Consider the following 21,396-nt stretch of genomic DNA (forward strand, 5'->3'; position numbering starts at 1 on the left):
TGTAGTGGTCGCTGAAAAGATATCCAAGTTGTGTTTGCAATTTGGTTGTTTTATGTGTATGGCAAACTGGAATGGGAGATGTGTGAAGACGTACGTTTTTAGAGATAGTTTGGGTTTCACTGTAAGATGTGTTCCTGTTTGAGCAAGAACCACAATAAAATTGCTTTTGCTATTAGTAATGATTTTTGCAATGGTTGTTTGAGAAGTGATCACTTAAGTCAACCAATCTTGAAATGTTCATTTATAAACACATTTATTTTGCAAAGTGCTGAAAACTGCCTTAGGAAATCCATAGAAAAGGTCAGTAAAGAAGGACCCCAGCATGTTGTGATTCGTCAGTACTCCTGTGTTCCCCAGCATTGTTACTAGATGTAAGAAAATTCACTATAACGCTATCTTACATTAATGTTACAACAAGAGCACTATTGAATTTGGCAGACATGTGTACTATGGGTATTCTTCAACGTGTGACACAGGAAATAAGTATAATGAATGTCAGTAAGAAAAGTGCCTCAGAAATGTTACACTTGATGAAGAAAAAAAAATCGGATGCTGCCTTAAATATGCTGTCTGTTTAAAATATTTAAAAATAGATTATTGCCTTTTTAGGTAGACAGCATGAGTCTTGCCTAAAGTGAAAGTGGTGCATCCCTCATCACTCCAACATTTCACCCTTGCAAAAAACTTAAATCATCCCTCCTGTTTGCCAGGAATCATGCATCCCCCAGATCTTCCCTTAGTCTCTTAGACAACCTTACCTTTGTAAATGTGCTGCATTTCTGCTTAGCTACCTCAGGACCGTGTTTTGCCAGTGACTTTCAAAATGAAAACATTCTTTATATCCCATTACGGATAACTTTCCTAAGGGTTCAGCCAAGTAGATATGTTAATGTTGTATATCTTGTACTGTTTTACATTACTGCATTGAAACATTTAGCAGGCACTTTTCTTATCTATGACGTCCAAGCATTTGGCAGGCACTTTTCTCATTTATGACATCCATAATCAGTATTAGGAACTCATTTTGTGCAACTGTTTCTCACATTGTACCTTTATACAAGAACACTTTTTTTATTTGTTAACCAGGACAGAGCAGTGATCCATATGCACCTTTTTTGACTCTGGTGGCATTATCTGGTAATGACTTTTAGAAGCTAAGGGGTTCAAACTCTGGACTACAGGAAGCATGTCATTAGCAGCACATAGCCTTAATTCTCTGCACTAATTGTTGCTGTCCTTATGTTGCATACACTTTTATATTGATGACTAACATTCGTCATTTTCTGCTTGACTACCCAGGATGTCTGAAATCAGTCCAAGGATCAGTGCATTACACATAATTATTAAATCATATATAAATGAGTACATATTTTAACTTACTCAAGTGTAAGTGATTGTTCGTATCACCTATTTTTTTAATGGAAGAAGATGAAAGAAAATGAGTAACTTCTAAATGTTAAGCCTTCTTTACTGATTGGTTTAGTATCCAACACTGAAATGTAGCTTACCTCATAGGAGTGCAGACAGCATGACAGGTTTAGAATTCTCCATACTTTGCTGGAAAATGTAACCAGTAAACAAGAGACCAGATGTACTGAAGCCTTGTTCCATTCTTCTTTGTAGCAGTTGCAGCACCTACCAGCTGTTAAACATTAACTCAGACTATGCAGTCAGTCAGGAAAATCTGCACTTGTTTCATATCGTGCGACTCATGCAGAGATAGTTGTCAAATGTCAACTGTTTGTTTGCCACTTTCTTCTCTTGAGGTTTTACTGCTTATGAAGTCAGCTGTAAGAGGTGGTGTTTTGCAGTTGGTTTCTAACCGGGTTGTCTCCACCTTCAAAGCCGTAGTCAATCATTTGTGTGTACAGGGTGTACAAGACTTCAGTGTTATCTGTACTAGCAGTTAAACAGCCCTGTATATATTTTGACTTTGTCGTTTTTGCAGTGGTTTCCAGTGAAAATGTTGGTCTGGTGAGAGCAGCTTTCTAGAATGCAAGATTGTTAAAAAGTCAAAAGTTGTTTATGCTTCCTCTTCACTTGCTGTAACTTGTTTTACAGTAGTCTTCCTAGTGTGGTGTGCATGAGTACATTTAATGTGTAGCCATGCTAAAAAGATATGCCTGAGGCAGCTAACTCATGGATCATTTTCCTGCAGTTATGCAACATGCTTTCAGAACTTTAACCTGGGGAAGCAGTCTACATTTAGTGTTTTTACATTCACGTTTTTGCCCTTGGAGTTAAGCAGCAGTGTTTATGTGTGGTAGTTTGTAGTACTGTGGCAAGTCAGAAAAGAGTGTTTTAATATGTAGAGAAAGATAAATTATTTGCCCTTTAGTGAATTAAGCTACTGTGGTATTCTGTCACTGCAGAGCATGAGTTTTAGTATTTCATGTACATTTACTGAGTGGTTAACAGGGAGTCTGTCATTATACAGTTGTGAACTGTAAGGATCTGTATTGCAAAACACCAACCTCAGTATAGTAGACCTGTGCACATACACAGTACTTTACTTTATCCATGTCTATATTGCATTGCTGTTCTGCATCTGTCCTGGGATTTCCCAGTTCCCAAGTGGTCTTTCACTCCTGTTTTCTATGTTTCTTACGCTGTCTGCTCCTCCTCCTTGTGAGGAAGAATGGCTTCCTGACTCATTGTTTGCCTCTGATGTAAAACGTCTTCTGGGAGACATCCTGCCGAAGATGCTTGTTGTGTGTGAGCACCCAGTCATCCTAGCTCTGTACTTTGCCACACAGGAGGCAGACATACTTGAAAAATATAGAGCCTAACCATCATGTTGCTCTCTGGTTCTATACCTTGGATGCAGTTTGGGTTAGTCATACCAGTTGTGCAAAAAAGTGAAAGTTTTTGATACTTTCCCTCCACATACACCAGAAGAACATTTTATGAAGTTTTGCTGGGGAGATTCATTTGCTGGTATAGATAGTAGTAGATGGTGCTTAAGATGCTAGCTGTGCCGTTGTATCAGTTGGCTAGCCATACTGTAGTACTGTATAATTCTTTTTAATAATGTAAAGGGACACAAGAAAGAATACAGTAACAGTACATGCATGCCATTCAGAGTTGCACTCAGCGAAAATTTGCAGATGGAGTGAAAAAACAAGTTGTTATATCAAAAAATTATCCATTCTTTTGGTTACCTTTGATTTATAAAGTGTAAGAAAATAGCTGTCTAGGAATCAACTTCCTTTACTATAGCACCTGAAAAGGCAACTTATGAAAATGTAGCGATGCCCAAAAATTATCTTTTTGAGGGGAAAAGAGCAATCTGCATGCTTGCTGCTTAAGTCCATTATGTTATTGTCAGGTTTGTTTGTTAACATTGTGGAAAATTAAGAAACAGATCTTGCTGGATTTAATGAATATGGGTGAAACACTGTAAAATTCTTCACTAATTAACTTTACATGTTGTTGTGTCTTTCGGCTTTTCCCAGTTAGTGGTCACCACAGCAGAACTCCGGTTCGCTAATGATTGGTAGTTGATTTTTACGTGCCGAGTTACCAGCCCTGACGCACAACCTTCAACGAAGGTACGCCCATTCACGCATGTCTCCATGCAGAAGATGCTCCAGCTGAGAATTGAACCGGACAGCATATGGTATTAAATAGTTTTTGAGATTGAAAAGGATTCATTGTAATCAAATTATTGCCACACTAGAGAGGAGAGTTCTGCTTCGCATGTGTGGAGCTTCCAAGGTCATGTTTGCATACATAATGATTAAGGCTTCTTGTTTTCCTTGTACAGCAAATACTTCCTAACACTGATAATTGGCAGATTTAAAATTGAAGACTATCCTTGACTAGGTATTTCCTCTCCACTAGTCAGAATTTGGATTATTTTCATCACGATTCCATGTTTAGAAACTTCTCCATTACCATACAGATGTGCAGTGTTACATAGTACATACTACAGCAGTTACATAAGCATGCATGCATACTAACTCACACATCAGATCTTAGTCCTTACTGCTGTTAGTAAATGGTCTGACTTTGCATGCCTGAGCATCAGAAGCTTTTGTGTCCATCATATTACATGCTGAGAATCATACCAGCCTTGTTTCAAATGTGCTTGAGAAGAACATGCTGAAAACTGCTACATGCACCAAAATGCTAAGTCCAACTACTCAGCATTAAAGTTGCGAAAAATAATTTGCGCACATTAAGAAGGTGAAAAGAGAGCTCTTTATAGGGCGTCTGGTGAAAGGATCCATTTTGTAGCCTTAAGCATAAGCTAGAGCCTTGCCACAGGGCAGGCACATAGATACAGGGATAGATCTGAGCCTCCTGGAAGCAGATTGTGTTTATATGGTCCCACCAGGCCCTTCAAGTTGTGAATTCATCCTTTTCTAGTAAGGGTTTGAGCCCTAACCAGTACATTCGATCTTTGGATTGAGGATGGTATGCCCTCAACTCTAACCATGGGGAGTGGGTGCCCATTCCCAAGATGTTTGTGCCACCATGTGTCAAGATGATCAGCTGGAGCCTTTAGGGAAACAAGTCTGAAGCTAAGATCTGTCACCAGAGTCTTCCAGTCACTGATTGTGGTATTTCTTACCGAGGCTCTCATGTAGGGTCCTTTTGTGTCCCAACAAGTCGAGGTTAAGGAAGGTCCATGTACTCATCATTTGCTTTGTTGATTTATGTGAGCACCACAATGGCAAATTTATTGTGCCTGTTAGCAAAAAAAAAAAAAATAGCTGTTAATATTAAGAAAAACTAAAAGTCAGCAGTTTAAGTGGTGCAAAAGGTAGCATGTTCGCCTTTGGTGCAGAAGGCTGTGGGTTCTTTTCCCACACCAGGTCGATCGATTACTAATCGTGCAGTGCAGGATAAGGAGTAGGTGCTGCACTCCTGAGTGTATTGTCCTTTGAATGAGATGTTAAACCAAGGACCCATCTGCTTGAGTTGGAGATAGCTCAGATGGATTTAAAAGATTGCATGGTACCTGTCGAAAAGAGTAGAAGCTCCCTGATGTCCGTGCCAAATTTCCCCTAGGACTATAAATACCACCTTGGGTCACCCCTAAAAGAGGTTGTTAGCCTAGTGGGATTAGCCCAGTCAATAAAAGAATAAACTTTCTCCATATTTTATTTTTTTTTCTTCTTCTTTCATCAGTTGTTAATACTGGCACAATAATGCTGATTAATTTATCTCTGTTTTTACCACTCTGAATTCATCTGGCAACCAACTAAATTCCTGCTTTTATGTATATATTCTGTATATGTTACTGTAATCAAACCAACTAAATTCCTGACTTATGTATATATTCTGTATGTATTACTATAACCACTATGTGTAAAACTGTTTCTACTTCTGTACCAATTAATGTTTAATTTATTTTCTGCTTCAGTGTTCTTGTCGCTTTTCTCCCCGGGCCTCCACCGAAAGTGGTCTCTCTTAGGCCCAGTGGACTTTCCCGATAAATCCAATAAATAAATAAATTAAAAGCATTTTTGCAGAAGGGCATTCCCTGTGTACCTCCAACACCCCTTCGGCTGTAAATATACTTAACTGTAAGGTCTGTAACTCTCATGCTAATAAAATACTTCCAAGGATTGGCATCCTTACATTTAGTGTATATATACATATATATATATATATATATATATATATATATATATATATATACATATATATATATAGTATGTATGTGTGTATGTATATATATATATATGTATATGTATATATATATATATATATATATTTATATTTATTTATTTATTTATTTACATTTTACATTTTTTTATGCACTTGACACCTTCAGTCTTTTAAGTGTTCATTAATTGTATCACGTGATTCTACTTTAATGGTATAAATGGCTAGTTTGTAGTTTTTACTTTGTTCTGAAGAAGCCAGCTGACCAGGCTGACAAAAGCGCTCAACTTTGTGGTTCTCATTAAAATATTTTGTTCGAGTTTGAGCAGCAGTCTGTGGATTTTGTTTCTTTGCATCCTTACATGTAGTACTTGTAATAAGTTTGATGCTAGTGTTAGATCTTTGATTGTTGATAGAAGCTTGAAGAGTGAGTACTGAAGAATACCATAGTGGAGTCTGGTTTGAAGCTTGCACCAGCCTTGTAACTATTCTCTTTGCCTACTCTATCCTTTGTTAACACTTAGTTTATTGTTGTTTTCTTGTCTCATAATGCCCACTGCTGGTCTTTTATATGCTTGCCCTCCCCATTAGCTTATGACCATGTACAGAAAACATCATAGTATTTCCTTTACTTCTGGGCTATATGAGAACTCATAGGATCTCAGGACAATGGTTTGAGACTGGCAAGGTCAGTCAGTCCGTCCACCCTCTGTTTTGGAAGAAGTATTCTCATGCTTATAAGGAGAACTTTAGGTTGGCCAGGGATTCTTCTCAACTTCCCTCAGAAGTGCTTAACAAACTTTCTGGAGAAGCCTATAGAGTCTTAGCTTATCCTTTCCCTAGAACCTATCATTATTCAGGTTTCCATCAGAACATCCTGAAGGCTGCATGGCTTTGTCCCGTTGATCCCAAAAACCTTGTGTGTGTGTGTGTGTGTGTGTATATACATATATATATATATATATATATATATATATATATATATATATATATATATATATATATACACACACACACACACACACACACACACTTCATGAGTTTGCCCCAGTCATCCTAAAAAAAGTTCTTGGTCCTCTGTGAGACTAGATCACTTAACATCACAGTACTAATTTGTGTGTGTGTGTGCATGTGTCCATGTGCATTCGCATGTGTGCACATATGTGTGTTTGTTTGGTTTGGTCCAGAATGCACCCAAGAAACCACAATATTTCAACAAATTGTCTCCTGATATGGGGTCTAGAACTCTGAGCAGATGTGTCAGTAGTGTATTACTTGTGCTATGTCAGGATTTTCATTGGTGGATGATTTTCTGTGATTGTGTGAGACTTTGAGAATCATCACAATGAGCTAGTGCCTCATAAGGAGCTCCCTGGTCCTTCATTGGAGCAAGCTTCACTGCAGAGTAGTCTGTTTCTGCAGAACTCAAACAGGCCCAGTCTTAACTGTTCAAAGGGTATTGTAGACGATGAACAGGGTGTTTTACTTTTATTCCAGCCTGGTCCTGAAGTAAATGGACAGTTTTGTTCCATTTTGGATTTCTTTGATGTCAGGCAGCACATCTGACTCATTATGTTATGACAGTTAGTGTAGAGTGGCTCGTGTCTGTATTCTGTCGGAGTGCTTGAGTGGTAGTACTGGACATGATGTATGCCTTCTGGGATATCAGTATTTGGTGTGCAAAGAGAAAACAGCTCTATTTTCTCTGGGAGGGCATTACTTCCAGTGCAAGTGTTGCTGTTTTGACATTTTTTCCAATGTATTTGCTACGGTGCCTGAAGCTTTGCAGGACAAGGGTTGTATAGTCCAGATTTCCTTAGAAGCAGCCCTCCTTGGGTCACTCACATAGAAGCAGTTCCTAGAAGTGACCAGAAAATGGAGAAGTATTTTCTCATGTGTCAGAGAAAGCTGGACATTGTCCATTTTGCTGTTCTTACCCTTGTAGATGGCCCAGGATAACATGGTCATGACATCAGGGTTAATGACTCAGTACAGTGTTCACGCTCAATGTCATTTGCATTTTTTAAGTTTAATGGTAGCTTCAGTCTTTGTGATGATACAGAATCACAAAACGACACAGGTAGAAAGATATTAAATAACAGCCAAGGCCAGTGAAAGAGACCCAAACTTTAATATACAATGTACAAAAAACAATACAAGTTCCAGCACCTCAGCCAAAAAGGCCTTTCAAGAACCCTTAAAAGGCCTTTTTGGCTGAGATGCTGGAGATTATATTGGTTTTTGTACATTAAGTCTTTGTGATGTTGTTTATACATCTGTGGATGTGGGTATTGCAGAAGAGTGTGTAAGGTGTCAGTGCAGAGTGTTCACTTGATGTTCATTGTGTTACACTGCTGCAGTCATTACACTTGGGTTATCCTGCCATCAGGCGGTTCCCCAGTCGGCCTGAGTTCCAAAGTCTTGGTCCGGCGTCGGTTGCTGTTGCCTCCTCCCTGACGTCAGTGCGACAGGGGTATATAAGATGCAGCCAACACCATTTTCTCCAGTCTTTCTTGCCGCGCGGTGCCCAAAGCAAAATCAGTTTGCAAGTGCCGGTCGGCCGTCTCCTGAGATTTTCATTCCGAATCCAGAACCAAAGTCTTCTACAAAGCTAAGTTACCCCATTGGGGAAACTTTTTCTTGCCTCCGACCGACGTCAGTAAAAGTTAATAACTGTATTTCTTGTGGGAAGCAAATACCTCATAAGGATTTCCATTCCTATTGTATCCCATGCCTAGGCCCTGACCACGACGTCACTAGTTGTCGGTTTTGTGCTAGGTTTAACAAGCGCACATTAAACGTCAGTTTGATTTTGCCCGACATTATTTTGGTAGAAAATTCCAACTGTACCATACCATCGGAACTTCCGACGACCGGAATACACAAAAAGCGCAAAGACAAGGATAGGCATCCAAGGCCCAAAACAGACGACGAAGCCTCTTCTAGGCCAGTCGCCGGTTCTCCGGTTTTCAGCGAGGCGCCTTCACAGCCCCTGATGACCTCTTCCGTAGAACCACAAGCCGCATCCGACTCCCACGTGGAGATGGCCGGGCCTTCGGACGCACAAGTTTTTCAGCCTACCGAGACTAACCTTTCAGAGGGATCCGGAGTAGCTGAGCAAGCCACAGCTACAGAGGGTGTCTTCAGACCTACTCAGTTAAGCATTAAACCTTTAGCTAAGTCTAAGCCTCCTTTAAAGTGAAAGAAACAAATACAGCATTCTCCAGGACAGGCCTCCATGCCTAAGAAACAAATGCTCAAAATGGCCGAAGACCTAATCACTCTGATCAGGAGGTCCCATCCCCCTCCTGATAAAAAGGCCTAGACAGGATGCAGACTACGACTCATCCGACCAGGTGTCCATCTCTTCTGATTCATCCTCAGACCTAGGATGCTCCTTACCCCCTTATGAGGATTCTGATGCTGAGGAATCTATTCCCTCAGCCTCTCCACCTAAGGACTACTCCTTTGGGGAAACCCTACATACCATGAGGGAGCATTTCCACTGGGAAGGCCAGGATTATTCAGAATCCAAGAAAAGGCTGAGAGACTTCCTTTTATTACCTCAACACAGACCCCTTGCTGTTCCGCCAATGTTAGATATTGTGGATGATGTGTATACTGAATCCAGCTTAAATCCTGATTCCTTACCTCCAGCCCCTGTTAAACCTGACGGATACTACAGAGTCCCTGACTCACATAAATTTCTGTATAAAAGCCCTGTAGCTGACCCTGAAATTATTTCTCAGGGACCCAAAGGAGTTAAGGCCTCATCAGCCAAGAATCCATTTCCCTCTGACAGAGATTCCAGAGCATTAGACAGATGGAGAAAGAAAGTATATACGTCTGCAACTTCAGCAATGAGAGCCTTAAATTGCCAGTTTCACATGCTATAATATCAGCAATTTTTACTGTCGCAGTTAAAACATAAAATGCTTCCAGAATCTGATCCTCCTAATTTTAAAGAAATGCAGGATTTATTGCATGCAGCTGAACAAGTGGGAAAGCATACTTTGCAATGTGGTTTTGATTCTCTAGAGGCCTCCTGCAGAGCAGCAGTTACAGGCTCTGTAATTAGAAGACATGCTTGGTTAAAAGAACATACGTTACCAGATCATGTTAAAGCAAAATTATTGGATGCACCTTTACAGCAGGATGTGTTGTTTGGAGTTAAGGCAGAAGAGGTACTAAAGAAAATGGAGGATAGGGCAAAATCTATGCAAACGGTGAAGGATTTCTTACAGTTTCAGCCTCCTAGATTTAGCAGAAACTGGCCAACTAAGAATTGTTCCTTTCCAATTACAGACAGACCTTAAAGGGGAAGATACAGACGTCCAAGAGGTAGAGGTCAAACACAAGATACTTACAGGCTTCGACAATGGGTTGCATCAGGCCAGAAAGAAGGAGAAGACAGGCCCCAACCATATAAAAAACAGCTCCAATGACTTCCCACTACAGCTACCAAACAAATCCTTATTGGCAGCCCCCTTGTGAGAAAAACTGGCACTCTTCTACCACAATTGACAAATGATCACCAAAGACAAATGGGTTCTCAGCATTGTATTTCAAGGTTACAGGTTCCACTTTTACACTCTGCCAAGGTTAAAAGCAATGCCAAATCAGCCACCAAATCAATGGGCAGAGGCTCAAAAACAAATTACAGCACTCATCGATACGAGAGCTATTCAAAAGGTACCATCACAGGAGCAAGAACAAGGATTTTACTCGAGACTCTTTCTGGTACCCAGAAAGGACAAAGCCTGGAGGCCCATTCTGGATCTTTCATCTCCAAACACTTACCTGGATGTTCCGAAATTCAAAATGTTGACATTACAGCAGCTTCTTCCCATGCTGGGCACAAAAGCTTGGCTCGTGACTTTGGACCTCAAAGAGGCATACCTGCATGTCCCTATCAGACAAAACTGCAGAAGATACCTCAGATTCATAGTGGGTTTAATGCACTACCAATTCTCTGCACTGCCCTTTGGCTTATCTACTGCGCCCAGGGTCTTCACAAAGTGCCTGGTACCAGTAATTGCATTTTGCAGACAGAAAGGAATTCAGATTTATCCGTACCTGGACGACTGCCTGATTCAAGCAGAGAGCAAGGATATTCTTTTAAAGCATCTGGCGTTTGTAAAACAGTTAAGTTGTCTGGGGTGCACAGTAAACGAAAAGAAATCAAAACTAGTGCCCTCACAAGAAATTATATTCCTGGGTGCCAGCTTGAACACAACGGCCCAGATGGCTAATCTCATGCCAGACAAACAAGGACAACTGACTCAATTCTTTCAATTGATGGCAACAAAGACCCAACTCCCTGCAAGAAAAATTCTGCAGGCCTTGGGTTACATGGCATCTTGCATACTACTAATTCCATATGCCAGACTGCATATGAGGAAACTACAATGGTACCTAAAGAATGTATGGTCTCAACACTGTTTGGAAACAGTTATACCACTAATCCCTTGCCTTCAACAGGAGTTTCAATGATGCGGGCTCAAGCTTGTCACCTCAACAAGGGACAGCCTTTTACACAACCCATAGCTAGGCAAACACTGACAACAGATGGATCGGATTACGCCTGGGGAGCACACATGGCAGGCAAATGTATTCAGGGCACGTGGCCCGCAGAACAAAGGCATCTTCACATCAATCAAAAAGAGATACTAGCTGTACAAAATGCGCTTATAGCCTTCAAGGACCTGCTACATCCAGGACAACTACTACTAAAGACAGACAACTTCACAGTTATGTGGTACATAAGCAAGGGGGGCACTCACTCCTAACCCCTATGCAGACAAGCTTTGACCTTGTGGAACACAGCTATAAAACTTCAAGTTCATCTGCAAGCACAATTCCTGCCAGGAGACAAAAACACACTGGCAGACGACTTAAGCAGAAACATCATGGATCCCCATGAATGGGAGTTGAATCCACAAATATTCAGAATGATAACACATAAATGGTGGAGCCCGGACATAGATCTGTTTGCATCCCCAATAAACTGCCAGCTACAAAAATTCTGCACAAGGAGTTACCATCCACAAGCATGGAAAATGGATGCCCTCTCATTCAGCTGGGAGAACCTGCAAGTATATGCTTTCCCACCACTACCTCTCCTGCCAAAGATAAAAGCCAGGCAGGAAGACCCAAAGATGATCCTGATTACACCAGACTGGCCACACCAGCACTGGTACCCAATCTTAAGGAGCTTAGCACAAGAACCACCCTGGATTTTGCCTCAAAGCCCACATCTGCTGACTCAGCACAACAATCAAATATTACACAGCCAGCTAAAGACCTTAAACCTAGCTGCATGGAAGATTCCTTAGTCAAGCAAGCAATGCCCGTCTCCAAAGCTGTTATGGATGTCATTCTGGAGGCCAGAAGGCCTAGTACCAGGAAATCCTATTCAGATAAATGGAAGAGATTCTGTGCCTGGAACCAAGCTCACAGTCTTGACCCTCTTGTCCCAAACATTCCTCAGGTACTACAATACTTAACTGAGTTGCTGGACAAAGGACTCTCTTTTTCATCCATCAAGAGCCACGCTTCTGCCATCTCTGCTCATTACAACACGGATCCACTAATTTTCTGTAATCCTCTGTTAAAACAGTACCTCAGAGGGGCTAAAAACATAAGACCGCCCCGTAGAGCACCTACTCCAACTTGGGACTTCAACTTTGTTTTGGAGAAGCTAACTTTACTGCCTTTTGAGCCAGCCAACACAGCAGAATTGTAATATATCTCTTGGAAAACTGCTCTGCTCCTGGCAATAACATCAGCACGAAGAGTTTCAGAATTACAGGCACTAATGGCAGTGGAACCTTTCCTCATTTTCCACCAGGACAGGGTGTCTTTAAGAACTAACCCTAACCAACTTTTTATCCTAAACCATAGAATAAAGTGGAGAGACTACTGCACTCTTTGGACATTCAGAGGCCGTTACGCTTCTACTTGGATAAAACCAAAGTTTTCAGAAAATCTGAACAATTACTGGTAGCATATGCTGCAGGAGCACAGGGAAAAGCCATTTCAAAACAGACTATCTCAAAATGGATAGGTCATTGTATACGTTTCTGCTGCACATACCATGGAAAACCTGTACCTAGCAGCATTAGATCTCACTCCACCAGGGCAACCTGGTCTTTCACTTCATGCAGAAGTGTTCCATTTATTTTTACTGTTAGGGTATTAAGAGTTCTGATTGATTGAGCAAACTAATGACTTATCAAGAAGTTTGGAAACCAATATGTCTGATGTGTATTTTTTCTAACCTGTAACTGTCCTGAGATGGATAATTTATTGCAGTGAATCATTATGATTTTATCATAAATCTGTCCCTCTTTCTGCTAGTGTTAATGCCTCTTTTCAACACCTGATCTTGTGATAGCTGCGTCTGTATGTCTGTGTGGTAGTTTAGGCAGATAGTCTTCTTTCCAGATATAAAGTCCTAAATATAGTGAATAAATTATACTTTGAGCAATGAGTGTTTAATGTTTTCTTACATACTTTACACTGTTTCTCAGTGGATATTGTGCTTTAACTCAGCACATAAGCTCATGTGGTATTCAGTGATAAACCTCACCAGAATCTTGTAAATGATCAGTATCACTGATGACCTGCTTAACCATACAGTGCAGGATCAAAAGTATGATCCTAAATAACATTCTGAAAACTTGTCTGTATGTCATGGTTAGTACCTCATGTATTTAACTGCAGTAATGCCTAGCTCTTTAGTCTTGTTCTTCAGTTATGAGTCTTTGTTGCTTTGAATTTGTCCTGTGATCTTAGTTGTGGGAGGATTAGGGAAACCTAGCAGCATTTATTTTATTTTTGTGATATTTTTTCACTGACAGTTTAGTAGTATTACTTGTGTCCGTACCCCTCAACTGTCCAGATTTTTGTCTCATATTTTGGTTCGTTCCTCATAAATGTGTAGTTTTCCGACAAATCATTGAAGACTGAACTCACTAAATAATAGCAGACATTTGAGCTTGGCTCCATACCATCAGAAAATGCATGCTAATGCAAAACCTGCTGTTCTTTCAAGTTTCCAAGTTTTTATGAGCAATATTTTAAATCTGCCCTTATTCCTGGGCCTCAATTGTTTTTGGCTGTGTCTAGATTTCTTATACTAAAAGGATGAGAGGTATGCCTGTGTACCTTTGAGAGTGCCTTTGTCGGTCTCTTCTTCTGGCTCTGCGAACATCAATTTAGCAACAGCATATTTATTCCTCCTAACTAGAAAACTTGATATTTTCCAGTCGTTACTGCTCAAAGATGTTTGCTTTTTTCTGTTAGTGTTTACAAGCATGATCTACTGTTACATTTCCTAACAGAATTGTTGGTAATTGACACAATCACTTTATTACCTGCATCCATTTTACAGTCCTGAGTCAAGTTTATTCTTCTATTCAGTAGTATTCATATCATTAGGGAATGTACTCTGATTCAAAGCTGTGCCTGGTTGTACTGTGATGTCTGCTAAAGTTTTAATTTCAGTATCAAAACTAGTTTTCTAAGGGAAAAAAAATCAAAACCATGCAAGATGTCTCTGGGAAGAGGATGAGGAAGAAAAAAACTGTAATAAAATTTTATTTTTTGTGCCTCTGAGGACTCAAGTGCTCAAGATGCCTAAGTTGCCAGGATAACAAAGAAAGGGAGAAAATAAAATCCCAGTGTTAACTGGAGTACAAAAGTTGGAGATTATTACTTTAAAACTGTCTAACATTAGCACAGGTGCTGTACCTATGTCAGTCGCGCACGCTGTAGAAGCTTGGACAAACCAGCAAAAGATGATAGTGTCTGAACTGATGTGAGACATGCCTTTTACAGTCTTCCAAATGTATAAGAAACTGGCAGAGGACTGCATGAAGAGGATTCTATTTTAGCATGCACAGGGCAGGGGTCACTCATGGCAACCAACCCCCTTTGTTCATCAGTTTCATACTTTTAAGGAGCATTCACAGAAATGTTAATTATAATCTTTTCTCTAAAGACCTGAAGATGAGTTGTTATTTAGAGCTGTGAAGAGAGTTAGATGGGAGGGTATCTTCTTTTTGTTTTGATTATATGGTGTGTCAAGAATAAATATATGCTAAATTTTCTGTGGAGAATTCTGTGTGGCAGGAAGCTAGCTGGCTTTGGGCGTTATACATAGTGTTTTTAATGCATGCTCATTAACTAGCTTTTTTGTCAGATGGTATGGCTAGATTGTATTTGTTTTTCAGCTATCCTAATGAAAGTCAGAATGTTATCATTCCCTAATGTAAGCATTTAATTTGAGTTCATCAGTTGTATTTGCAGATTTTTTCACCTCTGCTCTGTTTCCTTAACAGTGTGTACTTTATTTCCATCCTACTCATACCTTTTTGAATTATATTTTGAATTACTTATTAGTCTCTATCTGTCCAATTTTTTAAAATCCTTCAAGTAATTAATGTCTTAAAACATATTTTGTCTTTCATTCGAGTAGGTCCTCTTGGACTTGGTTGCTTCTGTTACTGGTTACATGGGGCTTTGCTGGTAATGTTTGCTATAACAGTAGCGATCAGTAATGCTAATCATGTACAAAAAATGAATGCACTAGTAAAAGTAAATATCCATTTCTTGTGTTCGCATACAGTGAGTTAAAGGCAATTTACTAGTTGTGTCAGAGTGATTAATTTCAAACCTGGAGAGCCAAGTAGTATGCAAAGAAGTCCAGAAGGTTTAGCATTTTTACTTGGAAGTATTTTCTTAGATATTTTCATACCCAAAGCACACATCAAGAAGTTTTCCTCAGATCGATAGCAAATGCCAGGGGTGTGATGGGAAAAAGACAATTAATTGGGAACGTCTTCTGGGAATTTAATGATTATTCAGATTCTAAATGTTTCCTACATAGTGTTTTGTCAGAAATGGTGACAAAGGGAATGATTCTTTTGAGCTGGGGCATAGGTTCTGAATTGCCTAGAACACAGCAAGGTCTTTGTAAGTTTAATGCTACAGGCTGCCAGGAAAGCACTTCACTTACTAGAAAAGGGAACTCAAAATCTAAACCATTTGAAATTGAAATACTGAATATTGTAAAAGTGATAAAAGAACTGGAGGGTGGGATCCTTATAAAAAGAAAAGAGCAGATTACATAGAAGTAAATGGACTCTCTGGGAACAATATGTGCAGGATAATGTTCAGGAGGAGGAGTGAGGTTTAAGGGAAAGTAGGAATTGAATAGTTTATGAAATGTCAGAGTGAATGATGATTGTGAAAAAGGAAACACATGGCCATATTGCATAAAAAAGTTTTAACTATGATTTTTTTATATTAATGTATGTTTACCCATATTATTATTTTTGTTGTGATTTAATAAAGATGTTTATAAGTAAAAAAGAAAAAATGGAGAGCCAACGTGAATGTGTCAAAGAAGGCCTCAAAAACTTACACATAGTAAGGGTCAGTCATAAACTTGATTGACTTTCAGCTGAATCGAGACTGAGATTAATTTTCATCCTCAAGTTAAATTAGTGGTCATCCTTTGCAATCCTGAAGTGTGTTGTCTGACCTGGAATATAGAGTCAGTTTGAAGGTCATCATTTAGAATACCAATTTGGGCAGGGTCAACTGAAGGAATGTCTGAGAGAGAGATGTATGGCTACAAGTGACACCAAAGTCTTAACATATTCATGCCAAAAAAAAAAGTGCCATGAAAGGAAAGATGAACTTAAGTTTAATGTCTGTACATAGCGTAAAGTTACAGTCCAAATTTGAAGAACAAAGCATGCAAAAGAAATAATGCATAACTAAGCGGCCCCAATTTCAACTACTTTGAGTGAAGGGGCTACAAAGAAACCAATAGCAACTGCACTTCCTGCATTTAATTAGAAGAAAATGGCAAATACTGAGGGAGAAAGCTCAAATAGACAAAACTTGCAAATACTAACTTTGAAACAGAATATTCAATAGTTGGAAACAACCAGAAAAAAAAAGATTCAATGAATTGTTGTGTAAACCTCAAGGAAAGACACTAAAATTTTACACTAGTGAAAAAATAAAAACAGCAGTTTGTGGCCATTTATAGACATGACTGTCTTGTATGTGGCAAGAGAGATCTTTCAGGGTTGCACATCATTATGGTTAAAGGGGTGGGGTGTGACAAAGGGAGATACTTCCAGCACAGCTATCTGGAATGTTGTAAATAATTATATGTCATTTGTGAATATTAACATGATTTATATAAGATGCTTGTGCTACAACTGTATTAGAATTGTATGTCATGTGTATATCAAACTGCTGGTACAGAAGTGTGTGTTGAAAACGGTATTTGCAAAAGGCTTGTGTTTAAAATGGATCCAGGGTGTGCTGGAAAAGAATAGAAATGTACATGCAGCATTGTAACTGTATAGATTTTAGCAATAGAAACTGGAATACAGGAGGTTAACTTTAGAAAAAATAGCTGAATTTAATTTACTTTGTGGCTATGCAATAAAAGATGGCATCTTTCGGTTTCAGTACAGCAAGGAGACACGGTGCCTAAAACTTGGGAGCCTTCTGTATCTGTGTGAAATAATTTACTAGTCTTGAAATGTGAAGGAATGTAATTGTTTTATGACTTCCAGCATCTGCCAAAGATTGGAAGCCTGTGTATTTTCACAGGTAGATGCTAAATACTGTCAGGTTCCAGCAGTGGGGGTTTCACCTGGGTAAGAGTCGGATGACAAGAAGTGATGTCATTCTGCAGGCTATCCCAGCAGTAATATTTGAGATATTTATTTGAAAACTCTCTGAGGGAGGTAGTGCATTCTGTATTCTGTCTTGTACCTGACAACAACTACAAGAACCATTCACCACATCTACCATCCTCTATATGCAGTAAGTTTCTAGGGAATAATATAATTGTTAGATATAGTCAGGAATATAGCAAAGCTTAGTTTAGCTATGTTTCTTTATTTGAGACTGTCCTGCAATGTTTTAAATATTTCCTGTGGTTTTGAACTGTGATGTCACTGTAAATATATACTGAGTATTTTCTTGTTCATTTTTTAATTATTATTAAATATATTTAAACCTTTCATTGTGGCTCATTTGTGTAGAGATATTTAGCTTTTGAGAGTACTTGCCTGTTTATTTGGTGACTGTGTGTGGGCCACTCCTAATAGCCTTGCTCTTTGTCAAACTACCATTCGTACTAATATTAGTATTACACAGCAAGATTGGACTTCCTTTGTTAAGGGCCTTAAAGTAACTGATAAGGAGTTGTCTGGTGGCAGTGATAACTACCTTATAGTCTGGGCAAAAGGGGGCATAGCTAGTAAACTTCTGCCAGCCTTTCCCAGGTGTGTGCATGTGTGTGTGTGTGTGTAACACAAACCTCAGTGTGTGTGTGTCTCAGCTACTTGGACAGGGACACGCACTGGTTGGACAGAGAGGGTGCTGGAGGTCTTGCCTTGGCCACTCAGCTGAGATCTCAACTCTGTAGCTGTGCCAGTAGGAAGTCTTCTAGGGATCTGGAAAAAGAGTGAGAAACCCGCCCCAGACTGACTGTGGTCTCTGTGTGCTCTTAAGGGAAATTGTACTTGATGAAGAGAGCTGCATTTGGAAATGCTGTGTTTTCATGTCATCCTCCCAGTATATGTCCCCCACTGTTGCCAGTGGTGAGGATTGAGGCTCCTTGATTACTCGTCTAATGGTAGGGCGTCACATTGGTCATGGTATGGGAAGTTTTAAATGCCAGGCTGCATGTGCTTTGCCAACCTTAATCTTGAAAGTGGTGAAGATAGAACTCTTATCCCATGTTGTGTCTTTCGGCTTTTCCCGGTTAGGGGTCGCCACAGCGGAACTCCAGTCCGCTGATGATTGGCAGTAGATTTTTACGTGCCGAGTTGCTGGCCCTGACGCACAACCTTCAACGAAGGTACGCCCATTCACGCACGTCTCCACACAGAAGATGCTCTAGCTGAGAATCGAACCGGACAGTGTCTTACTGTGAGGCGACAACGTTACCGCAGCACCACCACCACTCTTATCCCATATCTGTACTAATATGCATTAGATGCAGAACACCACTGAAATCATAGTTCCATGATCAGTCATAATTTAACTGTTATCATGGTGCTTCAAAATTTAAACCATGGGTTGCACAGGGTCAAACGTCCAAATTAATTTCTTTCCAGAAATGTAAAGCTCAAATTTTTTCCCTCTCCTTCCAGTAGTAAACTGTGATTACAAACACCATATATTTAAAGCCATTAACACAACAATTATGGAAATGGAGGGCATGACTTGTAATACCACTCAACTATTATTCCTAGTATTATTTATGTGTTCTTGTAAGTGTTTCTTAACCAGTCTACATGTTTGACATATATATTGCCTTGGAGAAATACACAGGTAAAATATGGCAAAGGATGTGTCACATCTGAGTGTGTACACTAACTCCTCAATTTCATTTTTGTGGAGTTGATATTCATTACTTCACACTTTGAGGCATATGACACATGCTGCATTTGCATGTGTAAATACTGCACATATGGAATATTTTGTATGTACAATTAGTAGAACATTGCATGCATTATAAATTCTATGTATACTTTTTTGCAATCTTTGTTGAATTTTGGCACTGGCTCTTTAAAATTTTCTTTAGTTTAATAAAGTCGGTTATAAATGGTTGTTTGTACTCTTTGCAGTGATGTGATTTTCATTTATCCCTAAAGGCCTCACTTTATGCCAAATGGATAGGAATTTTTGGTGGACTAAAATTTGTTTCATGATTTTTCTGAGCTATGATACAGAATTGGAATTGCCTAGATGTGGTAAGGCCTTGCTGTGTCTGATAATGGTGGCAGCCAAAAAAGCAATTACTAGAAAATGGAAATCAGAATTTAAATCAGCTATACTGGAAGTAGTGAATATAGTAACAGAAGTTAAACAACTGGAAATGAGATCTTTAGAAAAGGGTAGGAGCAAACTACATAGGAAAAACGGGAATTGTGGGACCAATACATACAAGGGAGGAATGAGGCCTAAAAGAGACAGCAGGACTTAAATGAGCTGTGTAATGTTTGAGTGAGAAAGATTGGGTAGATTGTAAGTGATCTATAATGTTTGCAACTGTGAGTGTGTCAATATGGTTTGTGATGTAAAATGCTTGTGTTGATGTGGTTTGTTTTCATTTATTTAAATGTACGATTACCTATGTAGTAAGTGATGGTTTAATAAAAATGTTTCTTGTTTAAAAAAAGGCAGGAATTGAATAATTTATGTAATATTGATTAGCTTATATGATATATAGCAATATATGTGAAGTAGAATGCTTTTATGGTAATAATAGTTTGATTACTTTTATATGAATGTAAATTTGCCTATGTCACAAGTGATAATTCAATAAAGGTGTTTGAGGAAAAAAAGATTATTTCCATGTACCTTTGTATAGTCGTGCAATATACATCAGCATGAGCAGGCAGCTATCTCAACTCAGCTGGGAACTACTTTGATGCCAGTAATAAGACGGGCTCTCTTTAGCTTATGTTAAGTTTCAGCTGTAGGTATCAGTATGATATTATAACATCTTATATAAGACCTTCCATCCTCCTTTCATGTTCTGACTGGAAGTGGAATTTACTTATCTGTCTTATACCAAAATTTAGCAAAGATCATTCAAGTGTATAACTAACTTAAGACCCCTATGTTTTCTCAAGTAGTCCACTTAAATGCAAGCTTGATCTTCATGGCCTGTTAGTTGTTTCTTCTAAACAAGCAAAAAACGTGGATGAAAACAAATCTTCAAAGAGGCAACACATAGAAAATAAGGATTCAGCAGCATGGCTCGAATAAAACAGCTACAATAAAATGATAGAATGATGGTCAAGATGCAGTAAAACAATGTTCATTCGATAAGCACTTTCATGCCTTTATAGCACTTCATCAGACCACATAAAACCATAAAAACACACAGCTTTGTATTCCTAAAATCCATTTCTGAATCACATCAGTTAGTTACAATTAAATCAATTGATTACTTAATAGGGCGAGATTTTAACACTGGTTTTAAAGGTATATTTTCATCAAGTCTGTATTCTCTGTCAGCCTGCAGTACAGTCATCCATTTCAGTTCTGTTTTGTTCTCAGTATCACCAAGTCTTAAATCTAAATGCACAAATTGCAAAACCATAAACTTAAAATTATGTGTAGAATCAAGATTACTGACATGTTTCACTATGGCACTAGATTCCTTAGAGTGCTGTATGTTACAAAGATGTTCCCGAATCCTTTCTCTTAAGGTTCGATTGGTTTTACTCGCATAGAAGCATGGACAAGCTGTGCAAGTAGATAAATACACCAGATTACTACTAGTACAATCAGCATATAAATCACGCACAAAACGTTTTGCTGTTACAGGATGAATAAAATATCTTTCAGCTACAGCATAATTGCAAACTATACATGATCTGCAGGGGAATGTACCAATGCATTCTGATATTCTCTTGGCACATCATTCCCTTTGTAACATATTAAACGTTTCAGGGGCTTTATATATTTTTTAAAGAAACTTTGGTTGTTCACCAAGTCTGTCTGATCCTAGCATCAGCTGTTAGGATCGAACAGTTCTCTTTAATAATTTTGCATATTGTGCATTGAGATTTAGGGCTTACTGATATTGAGAACAGAACAGAATTGATTGAATTGAGATGGATGTTTGTACTGCAGGCTCATAGAGAATCATTTCAGATATCGTTTTATTGGAGCCGTTTTATTCAAGCCGTGCTGCTGAATCCTTATTTTCTGTGTGTTGCTTTC

At 39.0% G+C, this 21,396-nt stretch overlaps 2 protein-coding genes across 2 annotated transcripts in view; one reads left to right on the forward strand and one right to left on the reverse strand.

The window, feature by feature from the left end:
- Positions 1-1,977, reverse strand: part of LOC122816953 (beta-1,3-galactosyl-O-glycosyl-glycoprotein beta-1,6-N-acetylglucosaminyltransferase 7-like) — a 128,113-nt gene extending 126,136 nt beyond the window's left edge. Inside the window, exon 1 of the mRNA XM_044090047.1 lies at positions 1,509-1,977. The gene's annotated coding sequence lies outside the window, so the exon portion shown is untranslated. The remainder of the gene's footprint in view (positions 1-1,508) is intronic.
- The window catches only part of RTF2 (replication termination factor 2), a 1,259,727-nt gene that overhangs the window by 1,010,886 nt on the left and 227,445 nt on the right, over positions 1-21,396 (forward strand). The window lies entirely within an intron of this gene.

The sequence above is a fragment of the Protopterus annectens genome, chromosome 12.part0 (assembly GCF_019279795.1).
Source record: "Protopterus annectens isolate FY-2018-M chromosome 12.part0, PAN1.0, whole genome shotgun sequence".
Lineage (NCBI taxonomy): Eukaryota > Metazoa > Chordata > Ceratodontiformes > Protopteridae > Protopterus > Protopterus annectens.